The 17,365-nt window shown below is 38.9% G+C and overlaps 1 non-coding gene across 1 annotated transcript; it reads right to left on the reverse strand.

The window, feature by feature from the left end:
* Positions 1-11,499: 11,499 nt before the first annotated feature.
* Positions 11,500-11,608, reverse strand: LOC136511046 (small nucleolar RNA R71). The gene has a single exon (XR_010772637.1). It is a non-coding gene; the product is annotated as a small nucleolar RNA R71 (small nucleolar RNA).
* Between the last annotated feature and the right edge of the window lie 5,757 nt (positions 11,609-17,365).

The raw sequence follows: 17,365 nt of genomic DNA on the forward strand, positions 1-17,365 counted from the left end.
GTTTAGCCCTTGGGGCTATAAATAGAAGTGGCCTTCGACCATGGCTGGTGTGGAGCACCTTGGGGGACTTTGTGTCCATGCTTGAGAGTGCTTAGGAGCCCTCCATCTCACACATACTTGATAGCGATCATTCGATTGTGTGAGTGAGCGATTCTAGTGCGATTGCATTGTGAGGTTGCATCGAGTGGCACTAGGTGACCGAGTTACAAGCCGGTGGTGCTTGTTACTCTTGGAGGTTGCCACCTCCTAGATGGCTTGGTGGTGGTCTCCGTCGAAGCGCGCAAGAAGCTTGTGCGGTGCTCCGGAGAAGTGCTTGTGAGGGGCATTGTGCTCGCCCCGCGGGAGCCGCGAAGAGCAACTCTAGTAAAGCGTGTCATTGAGCTACCCTCATTCAAGGGGTAGGTTATTGCGGTGCTCGACGTGCAGGCTTAGCGGGTGATGCTAATTAGTCACCGAACCACCAAATGAGCGGTCGACACAACGGGGACTAGCGTGTTGGCAAACACATGAACCTCGGGAGAAAAATCATCGTGTCAACCTTGTTCTTCCTATTGGTTTGCATCCCTATTACACAAGCTTGCAATTATTTTTATACATATTAAGCTTGTGTAGTTGCTCTTGTAATTAGATAGCTTGTGTAGCTTGCTAATTACCTTCTTGCTTGTGTAGCATAGAAGTAGCTCCCTTGCGTGGCTAATTTGGTTTTAGTAACCTTGTTAGTCACATTGCTTAGTTTGTGTAGCTAAGTATTTACGCTCTCTAATTAGGCATTGGTTGCCTTATTATTGAGCATTGCTAGTGAGCTTTGTTAGCTTTGTGCTTTTGCTTACTAGCATGTGTAGGAGCTCTCTTGTTGCTTAAAATACTAGTGGCATAGGTTTGTGTAACCTTGCTCCTAGAATTGTTTAGGATTTCTCTAACTAGCCCGACACCTTTGTTGCATAATTGTTATCTTTGCAAGGTGCTAGTGAACATATATAGTGGGGTATAGTTTTGGCTAGACCAATAGTTTTAATTCCGTATTTGTATCGGTTAGCCAACGCGATTAAGTTTTAGAAAAGACTATTCACCCCCCCTCTAGTCCGCCATCTCGACCCTTCAACCATCAAGATTTGGCACATTGGTTACTATTCTAGTGAGGAGTAGTTTAGACACCATGACACCAAACCAAATGTTAGGAGATGTGATGACCGATGACATTTAAAGAGATGATGATGAGAAGGAAGAAAAGAAGGAGAAGAAAGATGATAAGAAGGATGAGAAGAAGAAGAGTGTGGCATTCAAAGCCACATCATCATCCAAGGGCAAGGCAAAGCAAGAATCATCAAGTGAAGATGAAGACTCAAGCTTTGATGAGTTTGATGATGAGAAGATGGCTCTCTTTGTGAAGAGATTTAGCAAATTCACGATGAAAAAGGGCTATCGTGCAAGAAGGAAGAAGTTATCATCCAAGAGCAAGGATGAGATAAGAAGGTGCTTCAAGTGTGGTAGCAAGGATCATCTTGTTGCTCAATGCCCCTACAATAGTGAGAATGAAGATGATGACAAGAAGGGCAAGAAGAAGGAGAAGAAGAAGAAGAAGGACAAGATGACCTTCAAGAAGAAGAAGAAGGGTGGTTCATATATGGTCACTTGGGATAGTGATGCTTCCTCAAGTGATGATGATGATAGTGATGATGACAAGACCATTAAGAAGAAGGCTCTTGCAAGCATTGCTATAAATGAGAAGCACTCTCTCTTTGACACTCCATCAACTTGCTTCATGGCTAAGGCCACTAAGGTACAAACTTGTGATGATGGATGTGATGAGGAACATGATAATAAAAGTGAAAGTGATGATGATGATGAACCCACTAAAGATGAACTAATTGACATGTTGGAAGATGCTAATGAATATTTTAACATCAAGAGAAGGGAATACAAAGACTTGCGTAAGGAACTAAAATCCCTTAAGCAAGCCTTTGATGAGCTCAATGCATCTCATGAGAGGCTAGAGGAAGCCCATGAGAAGCTTGGCAAAGCTCACAACAAGCTTGTAAAAACTCATTCCACTCTTGTTGAGCAAAATGAGAAGGAGCATGTTGTAACATATGACAAAGGCTTAACATGTGACATAATTGATGAACCTTTCTATAAGCCTATTGTTGTTGCTCCCACTAACCCTTCATGTAGCTCACCATCCACTTTTAGTTCACCTATGAGTGATGGTTTCACTTGTGATGCCTCACTTATGGTTGAGAATGAGACCTTAAAGAAGGAGGTCAATGAGCTCACTCTTGCCTTAGGCAAAGCCTATGGTGGAGAGGGCCACTTGCTTATGTGCTTGGGTAGCCAAAGAGCATCTCTCTACAAAGAGGGATTAGGCTATACCCCAAGAAAGGCATGGCGGCCTTTGCTCCTCACAAGACTAGTTTTGTGAAGAATAATGGTCGGTTTTGCACTAGTTGCAAGCAAGTTGGTCATAAAGAGCATGATTACAAGAACAAGAAATCACATGCAAATGTATCCTCAATCAAGTTTGATTCTTGTTATTTGGTCACTAAGGGTGCCAATGGTGTGAAGGCTAAGTTTTTTGGTACATCCATATTAGGCCCAAAGAAGAAGGCCATTTGGGCACCAAAGAGCTTAGTGACTAACCTTCAAGGACACAAGCAAGTTTGGGCACCTAAAAAGAATTGATCTTCTTTTGTAGGTCAATTATAAAGTTAGAGGAAGGCATTGAGTTCTTGATTGTGAGTGCACTCAATACATGACCGGTGATGTAAGAATGTTCAACTCAATCAACACCAATGATAGCAATGTTATGATAGTATCACATTTGGTGATAATAGCAAAGGCAAGGTTAAAGGGCTTGGTAATATTGCAATATCCAATGACTTAAGCATATATAATGTGTTGATAGTAGAGAGCTTGAACTTCAATTTGCTATCCGTGGCTCAATTGTGTGATATTGGATTTAAGTGCACATTTAGAGTAGATGATGTAGAGATCATAAGTATAGATGGCTCTAATTTGATCTTCAAAGGCTTTAGATATGATAATCTATACTTGGTTGATTTCAATGCTAGTGAAGATCAATTGTCAACATGCTTGTTCACTAAGTCTAGTATGGGTTGGTTATAGCATAGAGGGCTTGGTCATATTGGAATGAAATAATTGAATAGATTGGCTAAGCATGACTTGGTTAGAGGCTTGAAAGATGTCATGTTGAGAAGGATAAGCTTTGTAGCTCTTGTCAAGCCAGTAAACAAGTTGAAAACACCCATCCTAAGAAAAGCATGATGAGCACTAGTAAAGCATTTAAGTTGTTGTACATAGACTTATTTAGGCCAACACAATACACTAGCATCGGTGGAAACAAATATGGCTTTATGATAGTGGATGACTACACTAGATATACATGGGCATTCTTTCTAGCAGACAAGAGTGATGTATTTGCAACATTCAAATCATTTGTCAAGTGTATTCATAATGAGTTTGAAACAACCATCAAGAGAGTTAGAAGTGACAATGGTAGTGAGTTCAAGAACACTAGAATTGATAAGTTGTGTGATGAATTTGGATCAATTAGACATCAATTCTTAGCCAAGTACATTCCACAATCAAATGGCCTTATTGAGAGGAAGAATAGAACACTTATTAACATGGCAAGGTCTATGCTTAGTGAGTACAATGTGAGTCAATCTTTTTGGGCCAAAGCAATCAACACGGCTTGCTATTGTAGCAACCAACTCTATTTCACCCCTTGAAAGAGAAGACACCTTATGATATCTTGAATGGTAGAAAACCCAACATTGCATATTTTTGGGTTTTTGATTGCAAATGCTACATATTGAGAAAATGCACTAGATTGAGTAAGTTTGACAAGAATATGATGAAGGATTCTTGCTTGGATACTCAACCACTAGCAAAGTGTATAGAGTTTGGAATTTGGCAAGTGGTACTCTTGAGGAAGTATATGATGTGAAATTTGATGAAACTAAGGGTTCTAAAGATGAGAATGAGAATCTTGATGATGTTAGAGGCATTCAACTTTTAAATGCCATGAAAAACATGGATGTTGGTGAATTGAGGCCTAGGCAAGTAATAGATGAAGAAGATGATCAAGTACAAGTGCTCTCTAACTCAAATGTGCAAGATGACACTAATCAAGCAAGTTCAAGTAGCTCTCATGACAATGTGCAAGATCAAGTGGCTAGTTCATCATCTAAACCCAATGAGCAAGCAAGTGCAAGCATTGTTCCAATTCTCCAACCAACCAACAATGCAAGAGATCATCCATTGGACATTATAATTGGAGATATTTCTAGAGGTGTATAAATAGGATTAAGATTGGCTTCATTTTATGAGCACTTCTTATTTGTGTCATCCATTGAACCAAAGAAGATAGAAGAAGCATTGATGGATGTTGATTGGGTGAATGCTATGCATGAAGAATTGAATAACTTCACAAGAAATCAAGTATGGGAGTTAGTTGAGAGACCAAAGAACCACAATGTGATTGGAACCAAATAGGTCTTTAAAAACAAGTAGGATCAAGATGGGATAGTAGTAAGGAACACAATAAGATTGGTAGCACAAGGTTACACTCAAGTAGAGGGTCTTGACTTTGAAGAAATATGTGCCCCAGTTCCTAGATTGGAAGCAATTAGAATCTTGCTAGCCAATGCTTGTGCCCACAACATGAAGCTCTATCAAATGGATGTCAAGAGTACATTTCTCAATGGCTACATCAATGAAGAAGTGTATGTTGAGCAACCTCCCAGTTTTAAAGATGACAAAAAGCCCAACCATGTGTACAAGTTGAATAAAGCATTATATGGCTTAAAGCAAGCACCTAGAGCATAGTATGAGAGGTTGAGTGACTTCCTACTCTCTAAAGGGTTCATAATGGGAAAAGGTTGACACCACTCTTTTTACTAAAAAGATTGGAAAGGACTTATTTGTGTTACAAATCTACATTGATGACACTATCTTTGGATCAACTAATCAAGACTTTTGTGAATAGTTTGGGAAGATAATGGCCAATGAGTTTGAGATGCCCATGATTGGAGAGTTGAGTTACTTCCTTGGTCTTTAAATCAAGTAATTAAAGAATGGTACATTTGTGAGTCAAGGCAAGTACATCAAAGGCATACTCAAGAAGTTTGGCATGAATGAGAGCAAAGCCATTAGTACAACAATGGGAACAAATGGCAATTTGGATAGTGATGCAAGTGGCAACATGATGGATCAAAAGTTGTATCGGTACATGATTGGAAGCCTACTCCATGTGACTGCTTCAAGACCAGATGTCATGTTTAGTGTGTACATGTGTGCAAGATTTTAAGCCTCACCAAGAGAAAGTCATTTGAAGGCTACAAAGAGAATATTGATGTACTTGAAGCATACATAAAATATTGGTTTATGGTACCCCAAAGAAGCAAAGTTTGAACTTGTTGGATATTCAGACTATGACTATGCAGGATGCAAGGTTGAGAGGAAGAGCACCTTGGGCACTTGTCAATTGTTGAGAAGATCACTTGTTTCATGGTCATCAAAGAAGCAAAATAGTGTTGCATTATCAATCACCATAGGCGAATACATATCCACTGGTAGTTGTTGTGTACAAATTCTTTAGATGAAGGCCACCTTGAATGACTTTGGAATCAAATGAATTTGATGCTTGTATGGTACCACTATTGCTAAGGACATGTTTAGTGTACTATTCATAAAAATCAAATGAATTTGATGCTTGTATGGTACCACTATTGCTTCTATGCTTGACTCAATCTAGTGGTAGCATTAACATGTTTATGGGCTTGTGAACCTAGTGTTTGATCTAGAAAATGAGCTATAAGTGTTTAACTCAATATGGTGCAAGATAACCCTTGAAATGAGGTCTGAAGAAGCTTGTCTTTGGATCAAACTGAGTTAAATATCTTTGGCAAGTGCTCTAGATTGAACCAAATTTGAGAAAATAGTCCTCACTCCATTGATTGACAATGATAATCTCAACATATCTAAAATAGAACCTTTGTGGTCATTGATGACGAAGAGGGAGAAGTAATGCACAAAGATAGTGAAAACATGACAAAGGGGGAGAAATATGACAAATGAAATGGATCAATTAAAATTTTGAGCACATAAGTAGGGGGAGCAAGCTCATAAACTTGATTAATGCATTTGAATGTGCATTTCATTTGTTTGCTTGCATGGCACAAGTTTTAAATTAAAATTCTATGCTTGTGTGGTGTATGCTAGTTGTAGGTTTGAATGATTAAATGAAAAATAGCATGCATAGGTGATAGTTAGATATGCCTTGCTTTGCCTTCACAAGTGGTACTAGAGCCTTGCTTCTAATATTGATCTCATGAGGTATCTAGTTCTTGTCTTTGCAAGTGGTATCTAACTAGCAATGGTGCTAAGGATGGTATATTTGGTGCACTCCGATTGGTATCACGCTTCAAAGGTCTATCTCTTATACCTTAGCATCATTTAGTAGACATTACTCTCCCACAACTCAAATCCATGCATATGTGCAAGCTTCAATCCAAACTCTTAGCACATATGTAAGGGGAGCTAATGCTACCAATGGGGTTTATAAAACTTGTCCATATCCTTTTACACGTGGTAAATATGCTTGGGCAAGCAACTTGGATTCAAATGAATTTCTATTCATATCTTTGTGAAAGTGTTGTCATCAATTACCAAAAAAAAGGGCGATTGAAAGCTCTAGTTTAGTTTTGGTGAATTGATAAAACCCTATGTGCTAACCTATTTACTCTAGTGATCATGAGGTAGGTAGCACTATTCCAAGTGGTGGAGCAAATGAAGATCATGTTGATGGTGGTGATGGCAATGGTGATCAAGTGCTCGGCTTGGAAAAGAAGAAAGAGAAAAACAAAAAGCTCAAGGTAAAGGTGAAACTTGATAGGAGCCTTTTGGTTTGGTGATCGAGACACTTAGCGAGTGTGATCACATTTAGGATTGATAGTCGTACTATTGAGAGGGGTGAAACTCATTATGGAATGCGGTTATCAAAGTACCACTAGATGTTCTAACTCTTTGCATATGCATTTAGATTCTAGTGAGTGCTAACACCATTGAAAACATTTGTGAAAACATGCTAACACACGTGCACAAGGTGATACACTTGGTGATTAGCGTATTTGATCAAGGGTGGCGAAGTTGGTGAAGTCGGGGAGCTCACTAGAGCTGACCTGATGTAGGACCGGATGCTAGACTAGCGCATCCAGTTAGTGTTGAAGAGATGGCGTTGGTCTTGGCCTGTGACTAGACATAGGAGAGGGCAAGCGATCAGATGCTCAGGGGCTGAGTCTAATCATTGTTGATGTACACTGACACAGGGAGTTTGAACTTGGCGCGCAGCGAGAGAAGGATCGGACGTCGATCAACATCAGGTCGTGGTAAAACAGATGTGTCCAATCATCGATTTGCGCCTTTGGACCCTTACTAGAAGTGATCGGATGCCACATTGGTGGTGCATCTGATTAGGGCGTTAGGGCATCTGGTCACCAGCTTGCTGGCTTGGGCGTGCGTGTGATCGAATGCCATGGGGGTACGTCAGGTCGTGTTACCGTGCGTTCGATCGTGACTTGGCTGTTGGCGCTAAGTCACTTGACTGTTGGAATCACATGGACGAGATTGATAGTAGGGACACATGGATGGCTCCCTATGACTGGATGCTAGGCATCACGCATCCGGTCGATCTGACCAGCACGTCTAGTCACCTCGAGTGACACTACAGTGAGAGCCCAACGGCTCTATTTCATGGGGGCTTCTATTTAAGCCCCATGGCTAGCTCAAGCTCACTCTCTTGGCCATTTGCATTGACATAGCAACCTTGTGAGCTTAGCCAAAGCCCTCCCACTCATCTCCATCATTGATTCATCATCTTTGTGAGATTGGGAGTGAATCCAAGTGCATTGCTCGAGTGATTGCATCTAGAGGCACTCGGTGATTGTGTTTCGCTGTGGGATTCGCTTGTTTCTCTTGGTGGTTGTCGCCACCTAGATGGCTTGGTGCAGCGAGGATCATTGAGCGGAGGAAGGTGCTTGTCTCTGGCTCCGATCGTGGTGATTGTGTGGGATTCTTGACCTTTTCCCGGTGGAGAGCCAAAAGGTACTCTAGTGGATTGCTCATGGTTTATGTGATTCTCATCTTGTATTAGTTGTGCGGCACCCAATTACAGGTTTGATGTGTGATGCCAATTAGCGCGTGAACCTCTAAGTGAGTGAATCGCCACAACGAGGACTAGCTTGCTGACAAGCAAGTGAACCTCGGTGAAAAATCATTGTGTCATCATTTTCTCTGAGGATTTCTTAGTATTCATTATGATTGATTGTCTTCATCTTGTGATGGGCTCATACCTCGACATGGCGGTATAACTCTATCCATCTCGTGTATTTATATTTATAGTGTAGCTAAGCTCTTTAGTGTAATTAGTTTTGAGAGCTAGCTTGTGTCGTGTCTAGTGGTTAGTGAGTCTCTTTAGTTAGTCTTTGAGAGCTCACTAACTTAGTGTAGCGACTTAGCCCTTGTGTGCCTAGAGACTATAGAGACTATAATTGTGATAGGTGGCTTGCCTTTTCAGTAGGCTAGCGCAACATTCACTTTGCCTCATATTTGTCTAACCGGTTTGTTTAGTATTGTTGTAGAAATTTTATAGGCTACTCGCACCCCTATAGCCATTAGGACCTTTCAGCAAGGTTGACACCACTCATTTCACCAAGAAGGTTGGCAAGGACTTGTTTATATTGTAAATCTATGTTGATGACATTATATTTGGATCAACCAATCAAAACTTTTGTGGAGAATTTGGAAAGATGATGGCTAATGAGTTTGAGATGTCCATGATTGGAGAGTTGAGTTACTTCCTTGGTCTTCAAATCAAGCAATTAAAGATTGGTACATTTGTAAGTAAAGGCAAGTACATCAAAGATGTGCTCAAGAAGTTTGACATGAATGAGAGCAAAGCCATAAGTACACCAATAGGAACAAATGGAAATTTGGATAGTGATGCAAGTGGCAACATGGTGGATCAAAAGTTGTATCACTCTATGATTGAAGCCTACTCTATATGACCGCATCAAGGCTAGATGTCATGTTTAGTGTGTGCATATGTGCTAGATTTCAAGCCTCAACAAGAGAAAGTCATTTGAAGGTAACAAAGAAAATATTGAGGTACTTGAAGCATACACAAAATGTTGATTTGCGATATCCCAAAGAAGCAAAGTTTGAGCTTATTGGATACTCAGACTCCGATTATGTGGGATGCAAGGTTGAAAGGAATAGCACTTCGATCACATGTCAACTATTGGGAAGATCACTTATTTAATGGTCATCAAAGAAGCAAAATAGCATTGCATTATGAACCACCAAAGCCAAATACATATCCGCGGGTAGTTGTGGTGCATAAATTCTTTGGATGAAGACCACCTTTAATGACTTTGAAATCAATTTCAAGAAAGTGATATTACTATGTGACAACGAGAGTGCTATTAAGCTCACCAACAATATGGTTCAACATGCAAGAACAAAGTACATTGATGTCTGCCACTATTTTATAGAGATCATCAATAAAAAGGGGACATTTCAATTGAGAGTGTGGGCACTAAAGATCAACTTGCCGACATATTCACCAAGCCACTCGATGGGAAGAGGTTTTGCAAGCTAAGGAATGACTTGAACATATTGAATTTCTCAAATATGTGTTGATGCACCCCCTACTTATATGACATGCCTCTCCTTCGAGCTATCCAAGGTAAAAGTTGATTGGCATGCATACATACTTTGCTAAGGACTTGCTAAGTGCATCTAGTCATTCCTCACATGTTGTAGGCTCATTCATGAAAACCAAATGAATTTGATGCTTGTATGGTACCACTATTGCTTCTATGCTTGACTTGATCTAGTGGTAGCATATGACATGTTTATGGGCTTGCAATCCTAGTGTTTGATCTAGAAAATGAGCTATAAGTGTTTAATTCAACATAGTCAAGATAACCCTTGAAATGAGGTGTGAAGAAGCTTATCCTTGGATCAAATCGTTAAATATCTTTGGCAAGTGTTCTAGATTGAACCAAATTTGGAAAAATGATTCTCATCCCATTGATTGACATTGATAGTCTTAACCTATCTAAAATTGAACCTTTGTCATCATTGATGACAAAGGGTGAGAAATTAGTGCACAAAGATAGTAAAAAGATGACAAAGGGGGAGAACCTTGACATAGCGGGAGAAATATGAAAATAAAGGGATCAATTAAAATTTGAGGACACAAGTAGGGAGAGCAAGCTTATGAACTTGTTTGATGCATTTGAATGTGTATTCACATATGCTTGCTTGCATTTGTCAAGTTTAACTTTGAGATACATGCTTGTATGGTGTATGCTAGTTGTCGGATTAAATGATGAAATTAAAAACTAGCATGCATAGGTGGTAGTTAGATATGTCTTGCTTTGTTTTCACAAGTGGTACTAGAGTCTTGCATATAATATTGATATCAGGAGGTATCTAGTTCTTGTCATTGCAAGTGGTATCTAACTAACAATGGTGCTAAGGATGGTATATTTGGTGCACTTCGTTTTGTATCATGCTTCAAAGGTCCATCTCTTATACCTTAGCATCATTTGGTAGATGTTGATGGTAGTTAACAACCATTATAAACTATCAATATAGCATGTATAAGGGCATAAATATAATCATCAACAAAGGTCTAGGGGTTTAAACTAACAAATTACATGAGTTTTGGTGAATCTATATTTTCTACAGGGTTTATCCAGAAAACCGTTATTAGGTGACTACTAAAACAAGTGACAAGTTGATAAATACCGACAAGCATTTCTAGCATCGTTGTAGGGGAAGGTAGCTTGACAAAAAGGAAGTATTGATAAACTTATACTCATTGATGTGATCGAGATAACCATTGACCCCTGCTCAAACAAGCTTACCCTTGTGTTGTCTACTTTTATATCTTATGCAGGGTAATGTATGACCAGTTTTGACCTTCCGACAAACTACATTTAAGATCCAGAAGCATTAATCAAGAGAATTAGAGCTAAACTCAAGAAAGTTCTAGCTTTAGAATTAGAAGACAACCAGACAAGGCGAAGCTTAACACCAGTTTTTGAAGCCATGGTTAATAAGACTCTTTGTGAATTCTCTACTCCAACTACAACCAACATCCATACTAGACCGACAACCAATGTCGAAGACAATGGATTCGAGCTCAAGCTAGCTCTCATCAACATGGTGCAAGCAAGCTAGTTTTGTGGGAGGGCACATGAAGATGCGAGTGCTCATCTTCAACACTTTTGGGAGATCTATAGCACTTTCACCATCAAAGGAGTGACCAGAGATGCCATACTACTTCGCCTCTTCCCATTCTCACTCTTGGGAAAGGCGAAGCAATGGTTTTACGCCAACAAAGATAGAAACACTACATGGGATAACTGCTCCACTGTCTTCCTAGCAAAGTTCTTTCCTATAGGCACAATGCTCTGTGTGGAAGAATTTCAAGTTTTCAACAGCAACACAATGAATCTGTCCCTGAAGCATGAGAACGTTTTTAAGATTACATATCAGAATGTCCTCATCAAGGGATGGAGAATTGGCTACTCATGCAGACTTTCTACCATGGGTTGACCAATAGTACCCATGAGACTATGGATGCCGCTACTGGAGGTGCTTTCCTATCACTCACACTCCTAGTTGCAACAACTCTTATGGAGAAGATGGCCTCCAACCAAGGTTAGAATGAAGAACGTCTTTAGACCCGCAAGAGAGGTGGAGATATGCATCAACTAAAGAAGGTGGACATGTTGTCTACCAAGATGGACCTGCTAATGAAGAAGCTTGAAGATCGAGCCAATGAGAAGCAAGAAGTCACATGTATTCATGATTCTCGCATGACGTGTGAAGAGTGTGGAAACACTAGGCATTCAGGGAGCAATTGCCCTAAAATTCATAAGGATGTGAACTTCGTCAACAACAACTACTTTTGTCCTCAACAAAATCAAGGATGAAATCAGCAACAGAGGCCGAACTACCAAGGTAATTACCAAGGTAACCCTTAAGGTAATAATTTCAATCAACCACCCCTGAGAGAGTTAATTTCTAGCCAAGCTAAAATTATGGAGGGCTTATCTAAGAAACTAGCTTCCAATGATAAGATCTTAGAAAGCATAAATAATAGAATGAATATCTTTTCCTCTGCCATTAAGATTTAGCATAGCTTTAATAAAATGATAGAATCACAAATAGCTCAGCTGGCGGCCACTGTTCCTCCAACCGACAAAGATAAGATTTCGGGACAACCGGAAGATCTAGAAACTACAAATCTTGTCGATATTCACAATGCAATATACTACTGAATACAATCATTGACAGGAAGGCAAATAGATTATACCTTGTCTAAAAAGAAGAGTGATCTAGGGAGACCTATCATCCCCATCGCTATTGGACCTCGCATTTTTCAAGAAGCTATTTGTGACTTCGGAGCAAATATCAACATCATGCCTAAGGTAATTTATGATCAAATTAATGGAGATACTTTGTTATACATAAATATGCTATTGCAGCTTGCAGATCAGTCACTCTGCTACCCCAAGAGAGTTCTTGAAGATGCCATTATTCGAGTGGGACAGTCATATGTTCCCGTAGACTTTGTGGTTTTGAAAACAGATAGAGATGTAAGGGCACCCATTATTTTGGTCCGATCCTTTCTAAGCACCGTGAAAGCCATCATCTACACGGACAGTGCCAAGATCTACTTAACAATCAAGGATAAAAAGGAGAAGTTTTCTTTCAAGAATCATATCCCGTAATCTCCTGGACATCCACAGATGTCGTATCTGCCTGAAGAAACAACAGTGACTAAGAAGAAGAAGAACAGGAGGAGGAAGAACAAGGTTAGGTAGCCATAAAAAGAATCAGTCAACATGATCAACACACTTAGATCAGAGTATGACCACCTCCTCGCTTCACCATTCCTTGCTAAGAAGGATAATCTAGGCATACCCACGATCGAGTGTACCATTGGACAAAGAATCTTCCACAAAACCTTTTGTGACATTACATCGGGTGTCAATATAATGTCCAAGGTAATGTATGGATATTTATTTGGTGATGAACCTTTGTTCCCTACATATATGCAATTGCATATGGCAGACCAATCAATTCGATTTTTAGAGGGAATAGCAAAACATATCATGGTAAGAATATATGATCACTATGCCCCTATCGACTTCATGGTCCTAGACATGGGTAAATAAAAAGATGATACACCCATCATCTTGGGAAGACTGTTCCTTAACACTACCAACGCAATCATCTACGTCGGATCTGGACAAGTCCACTTCCAATTTCCTAGAGGAAAGGTATGTTGTTATTTTAATAGTTATACAGCTTATGAATGGACGAAGAAGTCCTGCTCTAGGAGGAGACATTGATCATCCCAACATCAAAGGAATCAACTTCCAAAGAATGAATGGAAAGAAGATGAAGAACCTGAAGAAGCTGTGAAAGATAAACCTACTTCGCCTAAGACCAGTCCACAGACAAATTAGGTGTGGAAGGAAAAGGTTACAACATCTGAGTCACCATCATAAGAGGTGCAACCATCAAGGTCTTCATCTTCAGGACCGACAAATGCACCCAAGGAATAAACAAGATAGGAGAGAAGTCCTGTCCAGAGGACTTAAAATTCTGAACCCTAGCCAAGAGGTAATATCGGTAGTTATCCATATTTACTTTCTAGCATTGCATGAATTCTTTTCACTTTAGCATATTTACTTTTCTACATTTACATTATGCTAATAAAAGAAAGATAAAAAGTTTCATGACTGTATTTTATCATTGCATTATAAATCCTAAGCCCCATATGAATAAATCTACGGTGTGAATACCCATGGAAATATTAACTGTGGTGGCATAAAAATTAAAAATACCATGCATACATATTTTTTTGTTCTGCATATCATAAATAAGAAAATCCAAAAAAAATATTAGGTAAACATCCTGCTAAAATTTTGCCAATACAAAAAAAAATTCTAAATTACATGAACAACTAATCTCAGGACGACTAACCGCTAACCCTTTATCCTAATCCTTGCCACGAGTTTTGGTATTCTTGTTGGTATTTTGTAGGATGATGCACCAAGATCAAGAGCAAGTTCATCCGATTGTCTTTATCTCATTCCATCCCCGGACGAGAGGGACATCTGCTGGCAAATCTGCTCTAAAAAAGGATCACTCAACTTCAACATTCGACCACATCAACATCCAGCTTGGGAGAAGGCATCCCCCATGTATCTAGCTAAGTATTGCTTTCCTTTTGTTATTCTTAAGTTTGTTCTACATTTGGTTAAAAAAAGATGCATAACTAAAAGTAAAATAAAAATTTATCTTTGTCTTATATATATATATATATTAGTAAGGTGTGATATGAAAAAACTGAGAAACAAAATAAAAGGCATGTCTAGATTTTTAAGAGCTAAATAAAAGGGACTCTGAAGGTAATCTCTCAAATGGAAATGATGAATAGTTGCTCTGTCGTAATTCCTTTCAAATACCTAGTTTTGGCCTTAAATTCTCCTGAGTTTTGGATACGACTGTTTTGATATAAAAATTTACTCTAAACTTGAAACTCGTGGGTAGCATATGCTTGATCTAAGTCTAGATAATTGATGGATATGATATGAGAAGGTTTGAGCTATTGTTTATCTTATTACAAGTGATACTAAAGTTCTAGAGATTTATCTTTTGAAAAACATAAAAATACTTCATGATGAGCTCCTGTATGACAAAGCCTGAATTCCTACCAAAGCCATATATGTTATTTAGATTAGGAAAACTTTCTCATATATGCTACTTGTTTTGCATTGAGTTTAGTCAAGCTTTGTTGACCCTTATGAGAGGTTTGTCATGCTCTTAAAATCAAGATAATGTACACACCACCCATATATGCACCACTCCTATACTTGGGGGTAGACACAACAATATGCCATTCCATCTAGATCCATCCAAAGATGTTTTACTCCTACACTAGAAGAAAACACCAAAAACATGCTTGTTAGGTTTCTACTCTAAATAAATGCTCCAAGTTCTTGTTGCTATCTCTCAAAAGTTTTATTGCAGAAAAGAGACATGGGGCTATGCAAAAGTTATTCATAAAGAAAAAAAGAGAAAAAATAGACAAGTATTCGAGATATTGAAAATAATGGGTACTCAGAATGCCCGCCTAAAGAAGAAGAAGAGAGATGAATAAGATAGCCTATGTTCTTTTGCAAAGTTGTTTCCAAGTTTGAAAAGAGAGATATGTTTTCAAGGAGCATAGTAGAATTAGGTTAGCCACCATATATATCCACCATACATCCACACACATGCACATCTTGATTTGATTATATGACTTAACTCTCTTTGGATCTGAGGTTTGACTTTACAATATATGTATTGCAAGTATGCTCATTTGTGCTTTCTCCACGCCTATGAGCTCCACATAAGCCTTAGTTGTAGGAAGAGAAAGGCATAACATCACTATTGCCTTGGTGAGGATCTACAAATACCACATATATTGAGATACTTGAGAGTGTCATACAAAGGAAGCTCTAAGTTTTATTTTAAAAACTCCATAATAATGGTTGAGCAAAGAACTTGAGACATAGTGCTTGACATGATCGTTCTGTCTTTCAATTGCTCAAGACCCAAGTGAAAGCTAAGAAGCCCCATGGTTGAAGGTAATATGGATAAGTTTGAAAGTTAGATTGGTTCATTCTAATCTAGAGGAGAATTCTTGTTTGAACGCATGTGTACTTTTGAGGAGTGAAAGCATCGATGCAACTCCTGATCCATTTACTGAGTTTAGGTTTGCTAAGGGACTAGCAAAGGTTAAGCTTGGGGAAGTTTGTTGACGGTAGTTAACAACCATTATAAATCAATATAACACATATAAGGCCATAAATATAATCACCAACAAAGGTCTAGGGGTTTAAACTAACAAATTTCACGAGTTTTGGTGAATCTGTATTTTCTGCAGCGTTTATCTAGAAAACCGTCAAGGTGGACCTAGATTTCAGACTTAATCATGCTTATCTACAGCGAAAATGACCCTAGAAGGTTCCAAAAGACTCGAGAGGACTCCACACCGAAGCGAAGGGCAAGACCAGCCCCACCTATAGGCGGGCCAGCCCCAAGGGCCCACATGTCAACCCCTCGTTGCTATGTCGGTTCTCCATCGCCTCCTAGATTGCATCTACGCCATTTATTCAAGTTAGTTTGATCCGAGGGCTTAGGATTGATGCTCTAGCCTATATATACCAGCCCCTGCCACCCCCTGAGGCATAAGTCATTTGAGAAGATAGAAATCCTAATCATCCTCAGAGCTTACCATATTCTAGGGCATAGCTAGTTATGCTAGGTCTAGAGGGAGGCAAGCAGGTTTTGCTTGGATTCCTGATCTTGTCAAGAGCGTGGTTTGGTATAATCTTTGTACCCCCTCTCTTTTGTATCTCTCATTACTTTTATATGTTTGCTACAATTGTTATGACATTATTAATCATATCATTTATATTCTTAGTTATTATGTTCACCATCTACTTTGATTGTATGCTTAGTATAGTTAGATTATTAACATATTCATGCATAAGTTCGTATAGTGCTCGCTCTAGTGTACATGGGGTGAGTGGTCAACATTATGTAAGTGTGGTGCTTATACGTTATTTACCTATGGATACACCCTATATTCCGGGTAATATGGTAGATCGTAGATGTGACACTCCCGTTGAGTTGTTTGTAGTGCACTCCCCGAATATAAGTATACAAGTAGGATCTAGTTATGAAGGAAGACAAGCTCTATTCTTAATCTTTCTTAGTAATATCCCTTATGTGTAGATATGAAGATGATCTTAGCCATAATTACTAAGTGTAATTGCACTAATCAATATATGATTTGACTTGTAATTAAGAATGACTTAGGAATTATTTATTTAATATTCTACTTAACCATGCTAATGCCATAGAAAGGAGTACTCTGAGTAATCAATAATTAGTTATTAGACACCATTCATATATACATTTACCTCTTGACTTACCTCTGTTGTGAGTAAGAATATTGGTTATGGTTTACTTCTCCATCAATAGTATAAGTTATCAATACATGTCCATGCCAGACCTTACATGTGGTAAAAATATAAATAATGATACCTGGAATACTCATGGGTGAAGTGCTACAATGGTATATTATCTGTGTGCTTGTAGACTCCTTTCATTCATATCTGTATATTCTTCCTAGTCACATAAAATAATAAAGAACTACTTAGTGTTATTCTAGTAGTGATACTAGGTAGTAACAACAAGCATCTTT

The sequence above is a fragment of the Miscanthus floridulus genome, chromosome 1, assembly GCF_019320115.1.
Source record: "Miscanthus floridulus cultivar M001 chromosome 1, ASM1932011v1, whole genome shotgun sequence".
Lineage (NCBI taxonomy): Eukaryota > Viridiplantae > Streptophyta > Magnoliopsida > Poales > Poaceae > Miscanthus > Miscanthus floridulus.